Source organism: Neofelis nebulosa, chromosome 17 (assembly GCF_028018385.1).
Source record: "Neofelis nebulosa isolate mNeoNeb1 chromosome 17, mNeoNeb1.pri, whole genome shotgun sequence".
NCBI classification, from domain to species: Eukaryota; Metazoa; Chordata; class Mammalia; order Carnivora; family Felidae; genus Neofelis; species Neofelis nebulosa.
This window is the reverse complement of record NC_080798.1, coordinates 20,174,890-20,184,147: the sequence shown is the minus strand read 5'-3', so window position 1 is coordinate 20,184,147 and position 9,258 is coordinate 20,174,890. Positions and strand designations below refer to the sequence as shown.

The window sequence follows — 9,258 nt, the reverse complement described above, 5'->3', positions numbered from 1 at the left end:
CGCACACACACACACCTGCTCTCCTCCAGGGGCTCAGCACGTCTCACCAGCTGGTGGGCATCCCTGTGACACGGCTCCTGTGTGCCCCTGCCCCTGCCCCTCGGGTAGGACCCCCTGTCAGCGCAGACCTCCTGGACTCTGTTGCCCCTGGCCTTGGCTTCAGGGAACTCTTCCCGGGGTCCCAGGCTCCCTGGGGGCAGGATTCTCTGGGCCTTGGCAGAAGTCTAGCAGTGTAACTACTCATGACAAGTGGCTTTCAGGCCCAGTGCATGGTGTCCCGGCCAGCATTAGCTAGCACTGTGGTTAATACAGCAGCACAGCATTAAGCACCTCTTGGATGGCATTTTAAAGGAAAGTTACAGCACAGGGAAAGGATTGGATGAGCGCACACGAAGTTGAAGCTCGGTGTTCTTCCCACAACGTTTTGCTTTTGGATTCAGTGCTGAAGTTAGTGTGAGTCAGGGTGTCTCTCCCAGCCTCAGGGAGGTTCCAGCTGGAAACAGGCAGCTACGGTGGCAGGTGAGGGTGAGGAACCGGGCCTGGGAGAGGGACAGCGGGCTATGGAGGGGGAAGGCCCGCAGACAGAGTGGCTGGTGAGGACAGAAGGCAGCCTGGCCCAGAGGCGGCACACCGAGGGACCTCACCTGTCTCCAGCTGGGGGCGGAGGTGGATGGGCTTCTGGCCGGGAGAAGCCAGACCAAGGGGTCTGCATTTCCTACAGCAGGAATGGGGCTTTGAAGCTTCGAGGCAGCTTGTCATCCAAAGCACCTATGAGCAGCTTCTCTTGTTCACAGATGGCTTTGGCCATCATCACCACCCAGCTGAGAAAAGTGGTGAGTCCCTCCTCCGGGTTCTGCTCATCTCTGAGGGTCCCCTTTTCAGTCCTCGCTTGATGAGAGCTTGCATTTCTGTTGTCACCAGGCCCTGAAAGAGGCGAACCAGAGACAGGTGCTCTGTCCACTGAGTCGGGGAAGCACAAGGGGACCCCTCTTTGACCTTTTTTAAAACTGAAAGGCATTTCCCCAGTTACTGGCTCTCACCCCCTGCCAGCCACATACCGTCTTCCCCTGCAAAGGGTGCTCTCAAATGTTCCTTCCAAGGCAGCCCTAGCAGCTTCTGGGTCCCTCTATCCTGATTTCCAGTTTTCTTTATCAGGCCCATGCCTTGCCCTTCTCCCAGACCCCACATTTACAGACGCATTGGTGAGCACGGCGTGTTTTGGGTGAACCTGGGAGGGGTTTCCACGGCACCCAAGTCTCCTTGCACCATTTTCTTGTCCCCCTCGGGGGACTGGTGGCTGGCCTGGCGTCTCTTGGATGGAAATACTGAAGAGTCCTCGGCTGATCTGAGAAACGTGAGAACAGGGCTGGGAAAATCGGCCGTTTTTGTGGTTTGGGGGTTTGAAGCAAGTTTCACAACTGATCTCCCAAGAACATGGTCCAGTCAGATGCTCTCCCCGCCCGGGGGCCCATTTCCCCGCTGGCTCCGGTGCTGACCGCCCGCCTGGCTGGGTCCAGAGGGGAGGGCCGGGGCAGAGGCAAGGGGCTTTGCCCGCCTGCCCACCCACTCCCCGCTTTCCTTCTTTGGAGGTTGAGCTCAAGGAGCTAGAAGATGGAGCCATTTTGGGGGGGTTCTTGTGATTTCTGCCTCGTGCTTTGGCATCGGATGAGGTATCCACTCGGCACCCCCCACTTTCATCCTGGAAATATTTCTCAGGTGCCCCGGGGGCAGCTGTACCCTTAAAGCCTTCATTTGCGGGGACAGAAAGGCCAAGAAATTCTTCTGTTGCCATGCTCTTGGGCTGAAGCTGACGAGCGGTGGTACTGGAGGGACCTACCACGGGGGTGCAGGGAGAGAGGCCCACCCGCCACGGGTTCCGATGCCTCCCCTGCAGAGAGCACCCAGCTGGGCCAGGGCCAGAAGGGGTCCTCAAGGCCTGGCCCTGCCTCCAAGCGGCCTGGCCCCCGGATTGTCCTTCCCCACTCTGGGAAGTCCCGAGCTCCCTCAGGCCAGCTGGGGCAGAACTGAAATTTGTGACATCTGCCTCTCTGGCCCCTTGGCTCCAGCCCCCGCCCACTCACCCCAGAGTCTCCCTGCAGGAGCCTCTGGACCCGGGAGGAACAACATGCCGGGCCCTCCCTGAGTGAGCACGGCTTTCTTGCCTTCCACACCCCCCGCCCCAGCCTGGGCCCTGTGTGGGCAGGACGCTCCCCACTGCTGGTGGTTGGGGTGAGATTCTGTACTCACCATCCCCCTGTTCAGGGGCACAGTGGCCGGGGCCCCTGCATGTTTCTCAGATACTCCATTTCCCATGCCACACAGCAGAGGGGGAGACTAAAGCACCAGGTGGGGACATTTCTGTTCCAGGACACAGTGGGAGGCAGTGGTGTGTAGGCGACAGAGCCCTGACATCCTGGCTCTGTCAAGGGGGCTGGGACCGTCCTGTGTGTAGTGACCAAGTCAGGGTGGGGCTGGTGATAGGGAAGCTGGGAAAACAGAGCCAGGGCTAGGAGTCACCAGACTTGCGGCCAGGGAGACAGGCCGTCGCGTGCTCCATCAGGGGAGTGGTCGGGTGGTCACGAGGACATGGTGGGTGGAGAAGGGTCAGGCCAGCCCCGTAGGGAGTCCTTCCTATATGAAAATCCTCAGGGGCCAGGGAGAGGTGCATGGGCAGACACAAATGCCTGGATGAATGGGAAGTTTCCAGGGGATGCATGGAGCCCTCTCAACAGAACCAGATAAGCTGGGACAATTGAACACACCCAGGAGGACAATTAGCCAGCATCTGAGAAACCCTCAGCGAGTCTGTCCTTCGGGGGGTGTGGCTATGCACAGACAAGGACCACAGTGCTGGGGTCAGGCAGAGATACGTAGCCACGGCTGCGCATGTCGGGCCCAGGAAGGCTGGGGTGTTCTGGGTACATCTGCTGGGTGCCTGTGTCCCCTTCCCGTTCCCTATCCATATAGCCCCTCCCAGCTTCCTGTTTCTGTTTTGGGGCCACAGGAACTTCCTCTTCTCATCATGGTTCAAAATGGCTTGCTGGTCTCAGTTGGAGGCCTAGTAGGGGGGCTGGTCACCCCAGCCCGAGACAGCTGCAGAGGGAGGGAGAGAGGGGCTCTGCACCCCTGTATGAGGCAGGGCCGTGGAGGTGTGAACTGGGTCTCTGACCAAGCCTCTTCAGCTCCTTGGATGGATGGAGCCTCTGGTGTGAGTGCTGCTCAAGGCCAAGGTGGGCTGGATCCCACTGGAGTGACCTTGAACAGTTGCTGTATCCCCTTCTTGCCTCAGACAGAGGACCCAGAGGATCTCATGCCCTTCCCTTCTCCCTGCTTCTTCCCGGGCGTACCGGAACTTGACCTGGGCACTCATGGGCAGCACCACACTGGTCCACAGTGCACCTGCACACCCACGTGCACGTGTGGCCCCACCAGGAGCCGAGCTGCGGTGGGAGCGTGGCCTGAGAGTGCCCCTGTGTGTGACTACCTTGGTGAGTGTGTGGGGGGTCCTGTGGAATACGCACGTGTGTGTGAGTGTGCAAATCTCCCTGGGTGAGTTCGCCTTTGTGCACGTCTAGAGGGCACCGTCTCCTTCCTCCCAACTGGTGCCCTGAGCAGAGCTTGTCCCCTAAATGAAGCTGAGCTTTGTCCTGCCAAGTCACAGAGCCCACCCTGGGGGGGGGGGGGTGGGGACAGACAGGATGAGGGAGTGAGCTTTCCTGACCCTGGGGACTCCTTAGTCTGAGTCTAAGGTGGTGTGGGGCCCAGTTCTGCACAGGGCCCAGGGCTTGGGAGGTAGCCACGAGGTGAGCCATGGGTGGGATGTGCTAGGGATGTGCCAGGGAGGGGCCACAGGGCAGTCCTCAAGCTGCTATTTTGATCCCTGGGGGCAGAGGAGCAGCCCCAGGCAGGCCTGGGTACTTGTAAACACCCAGGGTCTGCGGATGGGGGCAAATGTGAACAAAGCTGCTGAGAACCTACACTCACACCAACCTCCCTGCTCACCTAGCTGGTCCGGGATGAACTTGAGGATCCGTATGCTTCCTCCCAGAGGCTGGGGCCAGGGTCAAGGTCAGGACAGTGCTGCCTCCCCAGCACTGCTGTCCAGCATTTCCCGAGCATTCTCTAAGTGCCGGACACCTCCTTTAATGCCGGATGGCCATCATCGTCCCTCACAGGCGAGCAGCATGTTGCCAGGAGTCTGCGGTGTGGGGACCCAGAGCTGGGCAGCCACACACCAAACTCTGGGCCTGGCTGCCTTCCTCCCACAGGGAGGGGAACCCAAGAATCCGGGGTCACCGAGTCCCACTACTCAGCACCTGGTTTGCGCTCCCCATTAGCACTGAGGGGCAGCGGTAGAACAAACACTCACCGATTGTTTACACGGAGGGCTTGGGGCCATAATTAAGTCTCCACGAATCTGCCCTTTATCAGCCAGGTATCTCGAGCGCCTCCAAAGGGGAAACATCCCGGAGCATCTAACAAAAGAAAGTTGGATGGGTTTTCAGACTTTTTTAAACCCTGAAGAATAGGCCTTTGTTGCCAACTCCCCTCCTGTGGCAGCCTGCCTGGTCCCTGGAATCCCCTGGGCTGGCGGCAGGACCAGGTGGCCCCAGCCCCAGCAGCCCCCACCCTGCTGAGCTGAGCCCCCAGACCTCACCCACCGGCGGTCTCCTCCAATTGCAGTGGTCCCCACGCTGGCTGTGGGCAGGGCGCCAGGAGTGGGGTCCTGGGTTTGTCCCATCCTCTGCCTTCAGTGCCCCACCTCACCCTGCCAGATCCTGACATCCTTCCCTTGGCAGGCACCCTTGCCAGCCTGGAGCCACAGCCAGGCTGGTGATGAGGGGTGACCTCTGATTGCCCAAAGCCCCTGAGTTCCTGGCTCCCCACTACCCCCACTGGGTCTAGGCCTGTCATTCTCACCTTTGTTAAAGCTGTTTCCTCCACCTATAATCCTTTTTCTTGCTCCTGGCTTCCTAGCAAATTTCTATGGAAATTTTAAGACTTCGCTGGGGGTGGGGGGTGGGGGGGGGTGTGGGCGGCGGGGCGTGCCTGGGTGTCTCAGTCGGTTAAGCGTCTGACTTCAGCTCAGGTCATGATCTCACGGTTTGTGGGTTCAAGCCCCGCTTCGGGCTCTGTGCTGACAGCTCAGAGCCTGGAACCTGTTTCGGATTCTGTCTCCCTCTCTCTCTGCCCCTCCCCCACTCACACTCTGTCTCTCTCTCCTTCAAAAATAAATACACATTAAAAAAATTTTTAAAAAAAAACTTAGCTGGGGCTTCACTCCTCCCAGGGAAGCTTCCATGCACTCCAGGCCAAGTTTCCTGTCCTTCCTCTGGGCTCCCTGTACTCTGCTCCTCACCCCCAAACAGTCTCATGCCCCTGGGTTCGTGTCCTTTGAGGGCAGATCCTGGGGCAGCCCAACGCCTGGCACAGAATGAGTGCTCAGTTCCTACTTACTGGAGCAAAGGAAGGACAGGTGAGAAGGGACAGCCACCTCACCCAGTGATGGGCTGTCACCCTTGGAATCCTCTGAGGGCAGCGCTGTTCACCCCACTTCACAAAGTGGGAAACAGAGCGCTGGGAGCAGAGACGACTTTGCCCTCAGCCAGTTGGATGGTGGGTGAGAGTCCAGGCAGTGAGCAGGGAGCCTTTTCCGTAAAGGTCACATGGTAAATACTTCAGGCCTTTCAGTCACTGCTCTGGCTGTTCACCTGCCACTGCAGGGCGGGTTCAGCGAGACACTACCTAAGTGGCCAGGTGTGGCTGTGTTCCAATAAAACTTTATTTATGAATTTCATATCATTTTTACGTGTCATGAGATACGATTCTTCTTCTGACTTTTTCTAACCATTAAAAAATGTCAAAGTCAACCTTATCTCAGGCTGTGCAAAACCCGGTGGCAAGCCTGATTTGGTCTGGGACCCGTGGTCGGCTAATAATCCACGTTTCCCGGGTGAGGACCAAGGGTGCTTTTCCCAGCCTGTCTGAGACGGGCCTGGTCAGTCCTACTTGGGGCCCCCAGCTCAAACATGGTGTGTGCACAACAAATGGAGCGAGCAAACAAATGAGTGAGCTAACTAACCTGCTATCTAACCAACTAACCAGTTAACTAAGGCTTTATCTCTTGGGCTCAGAGTTACTCCTTCCCATCTCTGGGCTTCTGCAGACCTGACTGACCCCTGTCCTCTGACCTATCTCATTGACCTCTTGCCCAACCCCACCTTTCCGACCTCTGGTCAGGCCCTCGTCAACCCTCAAGTAGTCCAAGGTGGTGAGAACCTCAAGAGAAGCCCAGGGAGCGCCTAGAAGCTGGGAATGGGCACTCGTTACTGCTGGGCTAAGGGTGTGGTCTTGGGGTCGTGTGTGCTGTGGGGGCTTTGAGGCTGGGAGGGTGGGCCTTGTACCTTAGGGGAGTGCAAAGATTGTCAGGGCAGACGGGACACATTCCAGGCATCAGAATGTTCTGGACAACAGTGCAGACATAGGAGCTGCCAGAGCATGGGACCACAGTAAATCCAGGAGACTAGATACAAGGGGTCCTCTCTGCACAGGCTGACGACAGTCAGTGCCAAGCCTAATCCCACCAGGAGCAAAGAGTGTGGGTCCAAATTCTAACTTTAGCCCTAACCCACTCAGCTGAGCCTGCCTGTCTGGTGTGAGTGAACCAGGAGGCTCCAGGAGGCCCCAGCATGCCTGGAACAGGCCTGCCCCCACATCTGACACGTGGCCATTCCTATCTCAGATTCAGGCACTTGAGTTCAGGATTGCCCTCCATTCACTCACTCAACAAACGCCGGTCAAAACCACCACCAACCTGTCAGTCAGGCCCCTTCAGGTTGGGGATGATACAGGCAAGGTTCTCACCTCATGGAACTAACAGGGAAGATGGGTGATGAACAAGCAAGCAAGGCCAAGAGCAGGGCCGTTTTGAAGAGCGTAAGGAACCGGTAATGTAGCATAGGGCAATGTACCTGGGCAGTGACAGGGGATGCTTCAGGAGAGCCTCCCTGGGGAGGTAGCAATAGGGCCTGGACCCAAAAGAGGCAAAAGGCCAGCCAAACAAAGATCCAGAGGGAACCACAGTGCAAAGTTCTGGAACAGGAGCAAGCTGCTTGAGCCACAACCCCCAAGAAAGGGGCAGAGCAATAAGCATGGTGGTGGGGGATGGGGGTGGGGGTGGAGGGGTAGTCAGGCAACATAGGACCTTCCGGGTTGCTGCGGGGAGGGCAGCAGATCTAAAAGCCTGGAGAGCCTTTGAAGGGCTGGGCCAGCCTGGGAATGTGATCAGATTGATGTTTGCAAAGATTCCTGGATGTTGCCACTGTTGTATGAGGAGCTGAGGATGGGGACGCCAGGGCAAGACTCCTGTCCCCAAACGCAGCAGGAGGCTGGTGTGTGGACAGGAGTCTGGGTCCCTGAAGGGGAGTCAAGGGCCAGGTCTCCTGCTGGAGCAGGCGCAGAAGGCTGGGCAGGCCGTGGGCGGTGGGCAGGCCCCGAGACTGCTGCTCTTGGCCTGACTCTGGCGTTGGCTTGGCGTGCAGCCGCGGGGGAGCCGTGTGTGGGCACGTCCCGGGGCTGCCTGCCCGCCGCTCAGAGATAGGAGCCACAGGCAGACTGGCTCACCTGGGCCCGGCTCTCAGCGCCGAGGAGGTGAGGTGGGTGCGGGGTGGAGGGGGCCTCCCTGGGCCCAGAAGCCAGTCCAGAGGACGGAGAGCCCCTCCACCCTCACCAGGCCTTTGCTCTCCCATCCAACCACTCCGTATCGAGGGCCCACCATGCACCAGCCCCCGCCCCCGTCACAGGGCCCATCTAGCCTCACAGACCTACAGGAAGTGGGTATCCGCATCTAGTCCAGGACCAGTCTGAGATGGGCACCCCTCACCCCCACAGCAGGGCCACAGGGACCTCCAACCCCGGCCCAGTCCTGGCCAGGCTGAAGGACGTCAGCGACTGCCTCTCCTCTTCCCAGTCCCTATCTTCCAGGGGCACCAGGACAACCTGGGCAGCATCTGGCCCCAAAGACAGAACCGGGTTTGAGGTTTGAGGACCCAGTCTTGGTCTCAGACTTCTGGGGGTGCCAGGAGTAGGCTCCGGGGTGCTGTGTGGATGGTGTCTACAACAGAGGGCACCAAGCAACGTGAAGGCCACAGCCTGGCAGAGCAAAGTATGCGCGTAGGTGGGTCCGTGTCTGCGTGCATGCGTGAGGGCACGGCTCAGGCAGTTCTGGGCCTCCCAGTGGTTCCTGGGAGCAGGAAAGCCTGTGTGTGCATGTGTCTGTGTGCATACGTGTGACTGTGAATGTGTACACGTGGGTACATGTGACGATGTGGGTGCTTGTGTGTGCCTGCACCTCTGTGGCTGCATGCGTGTGGGGGGCCAATGAGTATGCGTGTGTGCATACGTCCGTGTGTGCGCGTGTGACAACGGGTGTGTGATGAGCGTGCACACCTGTGTGCACATCTGTGCTTGTGAGCGTGTGTGCGTGTGGCCTGCTCTCCTGGGGCTGGGGTGGCCCCTCCGCTCCAAGAGCTCCAAGAGTTCCGGGGCCTGTTTTCCAGCTCCCTCACCCTCCTTCTCTGTGAGTGTTGACTCAGGGAGGGACAGGCAGCCTTCTTTCAGGATTTCCTGGTTGGGTAGAAGTGGTGCCTTGAAAAGGGAACAATTGTGTCCTGAGTAGACGTTGAAGGGTCTGGGTCGTGCAGTGCTCTGCGGTGCCCAAGGCCACTGGGCCGTGTGCCCACCTAGGCCGGGTTTCCAGAGGCGGCTACAGAAAGGCTTTCCCATGAGCAAGCCCACGGGACATGCTTCAAGCCTTTCGCTAATGCTCCCCGACCTGGGCCTCGTAGCTTGAGGGGGTCTGGGTCCAGAGGCCCCCGTTACAGCTGTGAAGGAGAGGCCAGCGCTCCCTGCGGACAGAAAAGCGTAAGCAAAGGAGGACCCTCCTACCTCCCCAGGCACTGGCTGCCCTGGTTCCCCCACCAGCCTTGGCCAGGTTATTCGGACCCTCTTGCCCTGCACGGGCCCCATCCTCCAAAGCCTTGGCAGATAACATGAAAATCTTTCCAGGCTGCTGGTGTCACTCTAAGAGTGAGCGAAAAGTCCAAGGAAGGCTCCGTCATGCGGAGGCCGTCTGAAACACTGGCTCTTCCAGGAGGACTCAACCAGGCGCTTGTGAGAAATGCAGAGTCCTGGGCTCTGTGGACCTGCTGAGCCAGCACCTGGGCTTCAACACGGTCCCCTGAGGAGCTGTGGAGCCCA

The 9,258-nt window shown here is 58.8% G+C and overlaps 1 long non-coding RNA gene across 1 annotated transcript; it reads right to left on the bottom strand.

The window, feature by feature from the left end:
• Nucleotides 1-327: 327 nt before the first annotated feature.
• On the bottom strand, nucleotides 328-5,744 carry LOC131499561 (uncharacterized). The gene is made up of 3 exons (XR_009255951.1): nucleotides 5,458-5,744; nucleotides 4,370-4,475; nucleotides 328-924 (listed from the first exon to the last, which is right to left on the bottom strand). It is a non-coding gene; the product is annotated as an uncharacterized LOC131499561 (long non-coding RNA).
• Between the last annotated feature and the right edge of the window lie 3,514 nt (nucleotides 5,745-9,258).